General features: G+C 40.5%; 1 pseudogene; it reads left to right on the forward strand.

Moving 5' to 3' along the window:
* The first annotated feature begins 191 nt into the window (after nucleotides 1-191).
* Nucleotides 192-4,404, forward strand: LOC120251376 (annotated as a pseudogene).
* Nucleotides 4,405-14,107: the final 9,703 nt, after the last annotated feature.

A 14,107-nucleotide genomic window follows, 5' to 3' on the forward strand; every position in this document is an offset into this window, starting at 1 on the left:
GTTGTAATATTTGGAGGCGTAATTGTAGGAGGTTGTTAGGAGTGAAAATATTTGTATATAATGCTCTTGAATAATGAAAGAAGTGTGATTGAACACACACCAAAAACCTAAAGATTTCTCTTCATGGTACCAGAGACAGGTTCTAATCAAAACAACCACCACAAATGAAGCCTGGAGAAATCACGACATCAATGGAATCAAAACAAGAAGCTGGAAAGAAAACTTCATCTCCCTATGACCTGACATCAACAGATGTTCCCGGAAACATTATTACGCAGGTGCAACTCCGTGGGGAAAATTATAAGGAATGGGCACGTGCTGTACGGACTTCATTGCGGGCTAGGCGAAAGTGGAGCTTCATCGATGGGACTATTAAGCAACCTGAGGAGGGGGCTTTGGAATTGGAGGATTGGTGGATAATTCAATCCTTGTTGGTCTCATGGATTATGAACACAATAGAGCCGAGCATGCGATCGACCATATCTTACCTGGAGAATGCGAAGGATTTGTGGGAAGATATCAAAGAACGCTTTTGAATCGCTAATGGTCCACGTATTCAACAACTAAAATCAGATCTGGCATATTGCAAGCAACGCGGTGCAACAATTGTTGCTTATTATGGGAAGATGAAAGTTTTGTGGGATGAGTTAGCCAACTATGAACAAATACCAAACTGCATCTGTGGAGGATGCAAGTGTAATATAGGGGCGCAGTTGGAGAAACGTCGAGAAGAGGAGAAAGTGCATCAGTTTTTAATGGGGTTGGATGATGCAATGTTTGGGACCGTGCGCTCAAACTTACTTGCTTCTGAACCATTGCCACCATTGAATAGGGTGTACTCAGTTTTGATACAAGAAGAGAGAATGAAGTCCATCACTCGTACCAAAGAGGATCGAGGCGAGATAATGGGATTGCCAGTTCAAGCTGGAAACAAGATGAAGGGGCGTATGAATTTGAAGGACAAAGATGTAACTTGCACAAATTGCGGCAAGTCAGGACATGAAACAACTAGTTGTTTTCAACTTGTGGGATATCCGGATTGGTGGGGTGATAGACCAAGAGGTGAAGGAAGAGCCGGTGGTCGAGGCAGAGAGCAACAACGAAATGGAGCTGGATGTGGACGGGGCACCGCATTGCGCGCTAATGCAGCACAAGCCACGAGAGGAGTTGACGCTACTGCAAGCAACATGGGATCAACAATAACAGACACAGACAAATCAAGTCTAATGGACTTGAGTAATGACCAATGGCAGACCTTACTTTATATGTTGAATGATCGTAAAAACAACACCACCGAGAAAATGACGGGTAAGGTTTTAGATGTTCAATGGATAATTGATACTGGTGCATCAAATCACATGACTGGATGCATAGAGAATATGTGTGAAATTCAAGATGGAAGCAACTGTCCAGTGGGGCTACCCGATGGACAATCAGTGTTATCAACGAAAGAAGGAACTGTTATCCTTGATGCGAATATGAGACTGAAAAATGTTTTATACGTGCCAAGACTCACTTGCAATTTGATTTCTGTGTCACAATTAATAGATGAATCGAATTTTTTTGTTCAATTCACTCAAAACTTGTGTGTTGTGCAGGACCGCACTTTGAGGATGCTGATTGGTGCGGGTGAACGAAGGGATGGGCTCTACTACTTCCGCAAGGTACCAAGTGTGAAAGCTTTCAAAATGAAAGGTGTGGGCTTGCTGGACCTTTGGCACAAAAGATTGGGGCATCCGTCATCAAAAATAGTTAAGTTAGTTCCTAATGTCACCATTGATCAAAATAGTGATTTATTTAATAAAGCTTGTGATGCATGTCAACGAGCAAAACAGGCTAGAGAAAAGTTTTTCAATAATCATCATAAATCGGCCGATGTTTTTGAACTTATTCACTGTAATTTATGGGGAGCATATAGAACCCCGTCATCATGTGGTGCTTCTTATTTTTTGACAGTGGTGGATGATTATTCTCGTGGTGTTTGGGTATTTTTATTGATTGAAAAGAAGGAAGTTTATAGAACCATGTTAAACTTCTTTGCTATGATTGAGAGACAATATAACAAAAGGTTAAAATGGTCAGGAGTGATAATGGGACAGAATTTATTTGCATGAAAAAATATTTTCTTGAGCATGGTATTATTTTCCAAACTACATGTACGGGAACACCTCAGCAAAATGGTCGGGTGGAGAGGAAGCATCGACACATATTAAATGCAGCACGAGCACTAAGATTTCAAGGAAATCTTCTCATTATGTTCTGGGGAGAGTGTGTGTTGGCGGCAGGTTATTTGATTAATAGAACCCCCTCTATGGTTTTGAATGGCAAAACACCTTATGAAGTGTTGTATGGGAAGTCACCATCTTATGATCATTTACGAGTTTTTGGGTCGTTGTGTTATGCTCATGATCAAGGAAGAAAAGGAGATAAATTTGCTAGCCGTGGTCGTCGATGTGTTTTTGTTGGGTACCCGCATGGCAATAAAGGATGGAAATTATATGATCTTGAAAAAAAGGAATTTTTTGTATCAAGGGATGTTGTTTTTTTTAAAATGAGTTTCCTTTTTCTCATGAGGAAATTCATGGTAAAGAATCTCCAGCTGGAATTGAATTGCCAATAGAAGCAGCTGATGATGATGTGGGCTTTGAGATGTGTGTATAGGAATCTGATCAAGGTGGCACTCAAATGGCTTTGTTAGACAATGAGACACCCATTTTTGAAGTGAAGGGGGGCGTTTGTGATAGTGGATAGCATGTACAAAAGGATGATGTGGAATCTTTGACTCAAGATAAGGTGGATGCATTGATAGGAGACCAATTGTTGGGAATAGGGCACCGAATAAAGCAACCTTCCAGTCGTTTGCAGGATTATGTGACCCACACAATATGGAAGAAGAGCCCATCCTTGAGTACATCCGCTCCAATGCATACCTTAGGTACGCCCTACTCAATAGCAAACTTTGTGAATTGTGACAAATTTTCTTTGCAACACAGGAAGTTTTTGGCAGCAATTACATTAGAATGTGAATCCACTTCATATGCCGAAGCCGTCAAACATGAGAAATGAAGAGATGCAATGCGTCATGAAATACAAGCATTGGAGACCAATGAGACTTGGACTCTCACAACATTGCCTCCTGGAAAGAAAGCTCTAGGGTGTAAGTGGGTGTATAAAGTGAAACAACGATCCGATGGTACAGTGGAAAGATGTAAGGCCCGTCTTGTGGTCTTCGGCAATAAACAAGTTGAGGGCATCGACTACACTGAGACATTTGCCCCTGTTGCTAAAATGGTTACAGTGCGAGCATTTTTGGTAGTGGCAGTGGCAAAATAATGGGAGTTGCAACAAATGAATGTTCATAATGCGTTTTTGCATGGTGATCTTGACGAGGAAGTGTATATGAAATTGCCACCTGGCTTTCGTGTGCAACGCCCAGGTATGGTGTGTAAGCTTCAAAAGTCCTTATATGGTCTCCGACAAGCTCCACGATGTTGGTTCGCCAAATTATCTGAAGCTTTGGTTGGGTATGGTTTTCATCAATCTCTTTCTGGCTATTCTTTATTCACTCTACGTACAAATGATGTGCACATCAACATGCTAGTCTACGTAGATGATTTATTGATCTCTGGGAATAATCACTCGGCGGCTATGCAACAATTCAAGGAATATCTGAGTGCTTGTTTTCATATGAAGGACTTGGCTATTCTCAAGTATTTCTTGGGGGTTGAAATGGCAAGGAGCACTGAAGGAATTTTTTTATCCCAACGTAAATATGCATTGGACATAATATCCGAAGCTGGTTTGCTTGGAGCCAAGCCTGCTCCATCTCCAATAGAGCAAAATCATGGACTTGCGCTTGCTGAAGGGAAATTTCTTGATGATCCCGAATGTTATCGGCGTCTTGTTGGGCGCCTCATCTACTTGTTAATTCACATACTTTCTCAATTCATGCAACAACCCAGAGAAGAACATTGGCATGCTGCTTTACGTGTGGTTCGATATCTTAAAGGTACACCAGGGCAAAGGATAGTATTGCGTAGTGACTGTGATATGAGATTATATGGGTGGTGTGACTCAGATTGGGCAAGTTGTGCTCTTACTAGGAGATCTCTCACAGGGTGGTTTGTCTTGCTTGGTGACTCTCCCATTTCTTGGAAGACTAAGAAACAACTTACTGTTTCTAGATCATCGGCAGAAGCGGAATATCGAGCTATGGCAACCACTGCTTGTGAACTCAAGTGGTTGAAAAGTCTTTTGTCTAGTCTTGGTGTGGCTCATCCTGCCTCAATGAGCTTGTATTGTGATAGTCAGGCTGCGCTTCATCTCGCCAAAAACCCAGTTTTTCATAAACGTACAAAACACATTGAAGTTGACTGTCATTTTGTGCGTGATGAAATATCGTGAGGAAATATTCGTTTAGCCCATATCTCTACACATGCACAGCTTGCCGATATTTTGACGAAGGCTTTGGGCACACAACATTTCAACTCATTTCTTAGCAAGCTGGGTGCTCGGAATCCTCACGCGCCACCTTGAGGGAGGGTATTAAGATTTTGTATATCTTTGTATTGTTGGTAAGGTCCTTTATGGGATAAATCATGTGATATTCTAATATGTATTTTAGGTAGTTGTAATATTTGGAGGCGTAATTGTAGGAGGCTGCTAAGAGTGAAAATATTTGTATAAAATGCTCTTGAATAATGAAAGAAGTGTGATTGAACACACACCAAAAACCTAAAGATTTCTCTTCATATATATATATATATATATATATATATATATATTTATATATATGGAAAGAACAAACCCGAAGTGTAATCTCGGGCCTTAACACTAACATATTATGAAGAATATATTTTAAATTAAGTTCAAATTAAATATATCCATAAAAATAAGCGCATGACGGAAAAAATGGCCATAATCATAAATGCCGAGGGGTGCAGGCAAGAGATTTATATATAAAAAAAACTAATAAATCCCACCACTCGATCCTAAACTTTTTCCCACTCACATAGGTCGGGGATTCGAATATATCTATAATGGGTTTGTCACATTTCTTAAATAATAATAATAAGGGAAAATTACTGTTCACCCCTCGTGAATTTCAAATATTCCCAAACTGCCCCTCTAAGTTTGGTAAACCCCAGACAACCCTTCAGTTATTGTTTAACTTCCCTTTTACCCCCTACCGTTCACTTCAAATGGGTCCATGTTGTGAAATCCCATTTTTGCCCTTGAAAATAGTGGGAAAAAAGCGCCCAATCACATCATGTCCAACCTTTATGTGGGGCTTTCAGTTTGCTTTCTGTTAGACAATGTTTAGAAGTTGTATTACATCTTCTTGTTCTTCTCCTCATTTGGTTTGTTCAATTTCAGTTCTGCCGGTTTCGTAATACGGTGAGAATTTCTTCATTGTTATCACTTTGACCATTCTGCGGGAGGGAGGGAGTAACAGAATTTATAAACAATGCAGGTTTATTATGGAGAGTTTTTGTGGTATTGATAGATGTAAATCTGTTTCAGAAAATGAGTCAGGGTGAAGTTTATCATACCCGATAGATATAAATCGGTTTGCCCAACAGAAAATGAAGTTGACTTCCAGCGGATTGGTCAAGTGCACTCCATCTTCAAATGCGCTGTTGTCGATCTTGTTGTCGAGATAGACGATGTGCTATTGTCGAATCCTACTGAAAACGAGTTCATTTCGTTGTAAAGTTCTTCTCGTTTATGTTTATCTAGTTGTATACGTTAAATACTGTTTAACTGTGCTATTCTATGTTTAAATATATTACATATTTGTTTAAAAATTGTCGTCTCCATTTAAATTTGTCTTTATCTGTTTAACTATTCATATTAACGTTTAAATATTGACCTAACGTGTAAACTCTTTAAGTTTCTGCGTAAAATATTGATTTTTTTCGTTTGATTTGAAGTGTTGGCATGTGGCATATGACAAATTTATGGTATCCCGTGCAGAAGAATTAATGACGGCATTAAATTTTATAAATTTTAATATAAATATCTGAAGACCCGTTCGTCATGATCAGTAAAGCTCGGTCCACCGTGCGTTTCCCTTTTTTTCTCGGATCTGAAGCGTCAACCGGCTTGTGGACTTCACACCATAAATGAGAAGGAAGAACCCTTCCCCTAGACAACCCCTCCTCGTCGTCCTCCTCCTCCTCTGCTTCTTGTCCAGGATATTCGCTGGAGTCAGGCCAAAATTTTAAGATCAACTCTATCTTAAAGGATGTCTCATGATCCTCCTCATCTTGAGAATCAAGCAGCCGTAATCATGCAACAAGTTAAACTATCTTTTCTTGGCCAAGTTGAAATTCCCGTGTAATTGCCTGAATGCGGAGGATTCTCCAGCGGTGAATGATGGGCAAGCAATTAAGCAGGCATTTTGACTTGGGCAAGAAAAGAAAGTTTTCACTTATTGCTTGATTGCGGAGGATTCTTTAGAGGAGGAAGATCATGAAACATCCTTTAAGATGGAGTTGATATTTATCACTTGAGAATTGTTCTCACCCTTTAAAAACTTTTCCTCAATGTGAAAATATTATTTTATGTGTTTAACTCTCAGGATCTCCTCTTAAGTCATACCATGACACATCGATTAATAGACATTGTTATCAATGTATTTGCTTAACCTTTTTTAACTGTTTGTGTTCTATGTTGTGCAGGTTCAAGTTGATGCGCATGTTATGCAACCGCCGTGAGCATTTGAAGGTACAGATACTTGGTGAGGAAAACCGAAATCTTAATAGACGAACGAGGGTCGACTTGCAAGTGTCCGAGGTCCGAGAAGACGTTGTAAATGTTGTAAATATTTTATTTTAAACAAAACAAAATGTTAAACAGAATCGATTTACTCTTTAAACAGTGACAACGGTGTTTAAGCAAATACATAAAGATGTTTAAACAGTGACGTGATAATTTAAACACTATATACCGCCCATGCATATCATCCTAGAGCAGGTAACTCATCGACATAGTCAACTCTCCAGTTCCGATCCGAGCAGGGCGTGTTTGGGAAAAGGATTGTACCCAGGAGGTACCCAGGAGGTTTTGGAAAAATATCGTAGGTTTTGGAAAAATATCCATCTTAACGTGATGTCAGTGAAAGCATTTAATTTAAACAATAACATATATTTTAAAACAGTTAAATCACTATATTTAAACGGTTTACATATTGGTTTAAACGATATAGAAATTATTTAAACAGTTAACTGTTAGTTTAAACACTATATGTAATGGTTTAAACATAAAAAACTTGACGTTTAAACAGAGACTCATGATAAGGTGAGAACTTTCCTTCGAGCGATGACAATATGGCTTCCTCGAGATAATGGTGGAAAGCGGAGGCCAACTTCCAGACAAGGATGCCTGGCAGAAAAGAAAAGCTAAAGATACGGAAAGAAGAAGGAAAAAGGTATAATGGCTCCAGTAATATTCGTCTCTAGGGATTACCCCTTGTCTGTCACTTCAAGTGGGTCCACACTAGTTATTTCTTTTTTTGCCCTTGGGATGGAGCGAAAAATACCGCCCAATCACATCATGTCTAACCTCTATGTATATAATTGTGCACTTTTTTGTTTGCCTTTCTGATTGTTGTTTGTTTATTACATTTCCTTCTTCTTCTTCTTTTTTTTGTTCTTCTTCTCTTCATTTGGTTTGTACGATTTGGTTTTCGGCCGATATATTATGGAGAGTTTTTGTGGTATTGCTAGATATAATGGGGAGGGAAGAGTGCTAATGTTCACGGCTCAGACTTCTTGGGAGTTGGTGTTAGTTGAGATATGTGAGCGATGGGGTCTCAAAGTTTTTCTTGTCAGGGTGAAGTTTATCACACCCGATGGATATAAAACGGTTTGTCCAATAAAAAACGATATTGACTTCCAGCAGATGTGTCACGTGCACTTCATTTTCAAATGCGCTGTAGTTAATCTTGTTGTCGAGACAAACAATGTGCCATTGTCGAATCCTACTGAAAATGAGTTTTTCTCGTTGTAAGTACCTTCTCTTTTATTTGATCCAGTCGTATAGGTTCATTATTGTTTAAGTATGTCAGTCATTGTTTAAAATCTTGTATTATTCGTTTAAGTTAATTATTCACTATTTAACTATTTAATTTAACATTTAAAGTTTTAATTTATCACTTAAACAATTTATTCGCTGCTTAAAATATTGATCTTTTTCATTTAACTGAAGTGTTGGCAGGAATTCAGATTCTGCGAGCGCTCCCGTTCAACCCCATGGTGACCCTAACGGTGTGGGATGTCTTCCTTCCTCGTCAGATCATTCTGAAGTGCTGTCATTGGATATCGGACAACGTTTTGAAGGTGTTGAACATTTCAGGGACGTACTTCGAAATTTTGCAATTAAACGGAATTTTGACTTCATATTCATAAAGAACGAAAAACATCGGGTGACTGTGGAATGCGCTGCCGATGGTTGTCAATGGCGCCTTTATGCATCAAAAGAATATAATAAAAATACTTTCAAAATCAAGACAATCAACCCGTCACACACTTGCGGTGGTGGAATAGGTTCGGCGTCACATCTGAAACAGTCCAAAAAATGGGTAAGCACACGAGTGCTTCAGAAGCTCAAGGACCGGCCCTTGTACAAGGCCATCGACATTCAGAAGGACATGTTGCGGGAACCTGGTGTCCACATACCATACAAGCAGGCTTGGTTGGGAAAAGAGCATGCCCAGGTGGTCCTCGACTGCAGCGACATCTCCAGCTATGATTTGTTGCTTTGGTACGTGGATAAGATGGCTGAGATAAACCCCGGCAGCATTGCGATCATGGAAAGAGACGGTGATCATTTTAAACATGCATTCTTTTCTTTCAGAGCGTGTATTGTGGGATTAAAGAGGGCTTGCAGGCCACTGCTGTTTCTCGATGGTACCCACCTCCTTGGAAAGTAACGGGGTACTCTACTGGGTGCCACAGGCAAAGATGGAAATAATGATTTTTTTCACGTCGTCTTCGGTATTGTCGATAACGAGACCGATGCCAATTGGACTTGGTTCATATCCAAGTTAGGCGATGCTTTATACAATGAAGGAGATTATCATGAGATAATTACCTTCGTGTCGGAGAGGTCCAAGGGCCTTGTGAACGCAATTGCGAGAGTCTTTCCTTTTTTGCCACATGCATACTATCTTCGACATTTGGAGGCCAATTTTATGAAAGCCAACGTCAGACTTGGGAAGCCATTGAGGAAGGAATGCTGGTCTATATGCTTTCGCATTGCGTGGGCATCCACGGCTAAAGAATTCGATGATACCGTGAATGAACTGCAGGCCACATCACCGCGAAGCCCATCACTGGTTGATTAATAAATTGGATATGGCACATTGGTCGAATTATCTGTTCAGAGGTGATCGTTGGGGTGAGATGTATTCAAATGTCACGGAGTCGTTCAATGCTTGGATCAAAGAAGCTCGCCATTTACCAGTGACGAAAATGATCGACTCCATAAGGTCTTCGAATGTTGATTTACACTTAATATTTGGAGTCATCCTTTAAAACGTTTCATAATTGTTTAAATATTATTTTCTGACTTTAAATATTATTTTCATCATTTAAATATTTATCCTACTATTTAAAACATTATACCAATTATTTAACCATCACTACCTTTGTTTAACCTTGTTTGATATTTGTGTTCTATGTTGTACAGGTTCAAGTTGATGCGCATGTTATGCAACCGCCGTGAGCAAGCGAACAAATGGGAGACCTACTTATGCCCAGACATACATTCGAAGGTAGAGATAATTGTCGAGGATAGCCGAAATCTTCGTGTTGGTCGTTGTGTTGATGATCATTATGAAGTGATCGACCAGTGCAGCAACTCTGTAGATATTGGCATCATAACTTGTTCATGTCGAATATGGCAAGTTTATGATATCCCTTGCAAACACGCTTGCGCTGCAATAATGTAGACATACACCAATGTTCATCGATTTATTAGCGGCTACTTCACCGTCGGCAATTACAAACTGGCGTATAAGGAAGCTATATTCCCCATACCCGACGATGACAAGCCTTCGGACGGAAATCGTGAGCTTCGTTTGCGACCGCCTGTGACGAGAAGGCAGTCTAGGCGTCCTAGACGAAAAAGGATCGAGTCGCAAGCATTTGATGTCCGCGAGTTACATTGCAGCCGCTGCCACGGCTCCGGTCACAATCGTAGATCTTGCAATGAAACTGTCGCCGATTAGGTATTGTAAATAAGCTCATTTCTAAAGAGAAACAAACTTAATTGAGTGTCAACTTTTCATATTTAAACAGAGAAACTCTTATTCTTAAAAGTGAACGCATTTATTTAAACAGAAACAGTGTAATTTTAAACATAGAAATTGTAATTTTAAACATTTAACACTGATATTTAAACGATGATGGGTAAATTTAAACAATGAAACTGAAAGGTAAACAATGACACTGTAAGTTAAACAATGAAACTGAATTGAATTTAACCTGCTTTACAATTGAAAACAAACAAAATTTACATTGAGAAAATTTGTCATGTTCTTCGAAAACAAAAACAATGAATTGGATTTGAACTGGTTTACATTTGAAAACAAACAAACAACAAGAAAATCTATCAACCCGCTTGCTGCCCTCCCCTTCTTAAGTATGCGGGAAACATACTCTAATCTCAGATACGCGATGTCTGTCTGCGGTAGCCGTAGTTTCTCATCGGCGAGTAATTGCTCGATAAACCGCATGACATAGACGACGCAGTCGACACTTCCTTGTTTTTGTAGTAGGGTTTCCATGTCGTGAACTAGTGGGTACTTTGAGGTCGCCGACTCGCCGAACTCCATATCAACACTAATGTCGAATAGATTCCGCTGTCGAGGTATACAAGTTGAGATTAGAATACCGATTATTTACCAAACACTATTAATCGGACACAATTTATTAAAGAACTTACCATGTCCAACGCGTCTTTATCGTACCCCGCGCTTTGGCATGAAGAATAATGCCTGTATTCTTGTTTCTCATTGTCAAGGACGACGACATGGAAGTGGTCATTTATGATTATCGGGAGGATGATAATTTTAACATCATGCAAGTTGCGCACGGCATCTCCGATCATAACCATAGTGTTTTCATGTGCGTCGTCCTGCTTTGACATAAACAGCGCCAGTGGTCGAGTGATGGAGGCGCGCTTCTTATAAGGATATGACACTTTGCTCAGCGATTTTTGTATTATGCATACGAAAGCGTCCATCACATCGTCTGTGACCATCTCCTTCCCCTCAAGCAGAGTGTATAGTTTGTCCCGTGTGGTGCTGACAGCGTCATTCTTCCACACGACAGTGCTGAGGTTAAACGATACCAGTTATAATTAAACCATATTGTAACTATTTAAATGATATAGACAATTTTTAAATGATATTATAAATACTTAAACGTTACATAGATAAATTAAGTGATAATATATAAATATTTAAACACTATCATAAAAACTTCAAACTTACCTGTCCATAGGGCAGTTAAGGAAGATCCTTATCAACTCCTGCTCGTATTTGTTAAAACGCGATTGGCCAACCCATTTTTTCGTCTTCGGAACAAAGACTTTCTGAGCCTTCTCGTCTAATTTTTTATTGGCCTCGATCATATATCTCGTTGCTTGGTCGGGGTCATCATGCGGTACTGTTGTTGAGCCTTGACGGTATTCAGCACCAGCATCATCTTCCTTCGATGTGGGGACGAAGACAACATCAACCGCAGACATATCCTTATATGCTTCTTATTGTTGTGGGATTGTGTCTGGCTTCGATGCGGTACTGTCGGCCGTTGGTTCCACCGTCCCTATACTTTCGTTGACAACAGAGTCAACGATCTTCTCAACTGTGGCCACGACAACAACATCAACGGGAGACACACCCTTAGCTTGTTCTTGTTCTTCAGGGATTGTGTCCATCTTTGATGCCGCACTCTCGGCAATGGCAACAGAGTAAACAATCTTCTCAATCACGGCAATGGCAACATCATCTACGATCTCCTCCACCGTCACAGCCATGTCATCAACGGCGACAGACTCAGTAACAGCATCAGCCGCCGATGGTGTTGGTATTGTTTCATCGTCAGCCGGCGGTGGAGACAGAGACATTATTGTTCTCCTCTTTTTCGCAAGTCTCTTCGAATGTGGCCGCCTTGGAATGGCCACCCCGATGATGTCGTCATCGTCAAATTCCGACGCTTCGTCAGTCCCGGGTGCTTCTTTTATTTAGAAGGACGGCGCAGTCGATTGTGACCGTCCTTCCAGTGCCTCAACCCGAGCGACAAGCCGAGGAAACTCAGTCATCAATATTTGGCACGCCTGCATAAGAGTTGCAGTGACATCTTCGCCTAGTGCCGTCGATGGGGCTGCCACGGTCGGAGGGGCTGCCACAATCGGGGAGATTGTCATTGTCATGATCGGTGGGGGGGGTTGCTGCAATCGGGCGGGGTAAGGGAGGGCTTCTCCGGCGTCGAGGAATGCGTGCGCGTGGTGGGCTGGAAGTAGGAGAACGGCATCGAGCGCGCACGGAATTGGCTGCCCTCTCATCCTGCCTTCGAGCAAGTGGTTCCGGAGCAATAGCATCCATCCGTCGGTTGGCCCGAACAAATATATCTTCTTCAGCATTCGCCGGAACCAGCTCAGGAAACTAACATATGTAAACCAAACAATTTCAGCGAAATCATTCAGTTTAAACAATAAAAACTATATTTAAACAGAGTATTTATATATTTAAACATTATAGAATATATTTAAACGGAGAAATTTTTTTTAAAACTTTTATGAATAAGTTTTAAACTGTAAATAATACAGTTAAACACTAAATAATATGTTTATACATTAAATACTTCTGTTAAACATTGTTCATGATTTATTACCTCTTTTCCTTCGAGCGATGACAAGCTGGTTTCTATCGTCGCTTGCTTCCGGTAAGTACTTTCACCATAGCACAACATCCTTGGGATCTTGCCGAAACGGACTTTCTTTCCGGTTCCGGTCAGCTCGTAAAACCAGATGTTAAGCGCGACCGAGCAACCCTTAATATACCCTGTGTTGGTCTTCTTCCCCGCGCATCTATCTTGCACTCGAGCGGCTGCTTGTGGAATGTCCTCCATAAGTCACTTGTGAGTCGTCTGCGCCCATGCGTATCGCCCCATGGTGGGTAGATCATCGACATAATCAACGATCCAGTTCGGAACCGAGCATGATGTATTTGGGAAGAGGACTGTACCCATGAGGTACACCATCAGGAGTTTGACAAAATTTTCTTCTTCTCCCTTCTGTCAAACAAGTTGCACAAGAGTGCTCTTGATGAAGTCTCTGTGTCTCTCGTAGGTTTTTGATAAATACCTCCCTTCGAAAGTTGAACCGGTTTTCTTCTTCTAAAACACGACTGTGTCGCCATCACAACACAGACCAAGAACGAGGGCCACATCTTGAGGCCTGAAACTCAGCAGGCTTTCCCCGATCCTGAATTTATTGGTGCGGCCATCGTACCTTTGCAACAGAGAATCAAAAAGGGTCCGCTCTTGGAATACAGCTTCCAACTCAGTAAATGCTGCAAAACGGTGTCCTTCGGATGATCTCCCAGTGTCGAGGGATCATGTGAACTTTCAATTCAGCCAAGGTCTCCACTACCGGTGTCAAGTAGCATCGCCCATTAACTAAGTTGACCGCCATAATCACTAGCCTGTGACAATGACAACACATTCAGCAGTATTTACAAAATTTTAAGCTGGAAATGAAAAGTTTTAAACGGTAACATGTCAAGTTTTAAACAAAGATATCATTTGTTAAATGGAGACATAGTTTGTTAAAAAAGACAACAATAGTTAAGTGGTGACATATTTTTTTAAACCACAACTCATATCTTAAAAGGAGACCTCATTTGTAAAACTGCAACCATATCAAATGAAAGGGGAAACGTACATTATAAACATTACACAAATCATAACAATCGAAAAACTAATTCGATCGTGTAGGCAGACGAAAATGTAAAACAAAACAAAACCTTAGGCAAGAAATCTCCGTGCAGACTAACAAAACCCCAGCCGATAAATCCCCCTGTAGGCTTCAATGTCTT

This window comes from Dioscorea cayenensis, chromosome 20 (assembly GCF_009730915.1).
Source record: "Dioscorea cayenensis subsp. rotundata cultivar TDr96_F1 chromosome 20, TDr96_F1_v2_PseudoChromosome.rev07_lg8_w22 25.fasta, whole genome shotgun sequence".
Classification (NCBI taxonomy): domain Eukaryota; kingdom Viridiplantae; phylum Streptophyta; class Magnoliopsida; order Dioscoreales; family Dioscoreaceae; genus Dioscorea; species Dioscorea cayenensis.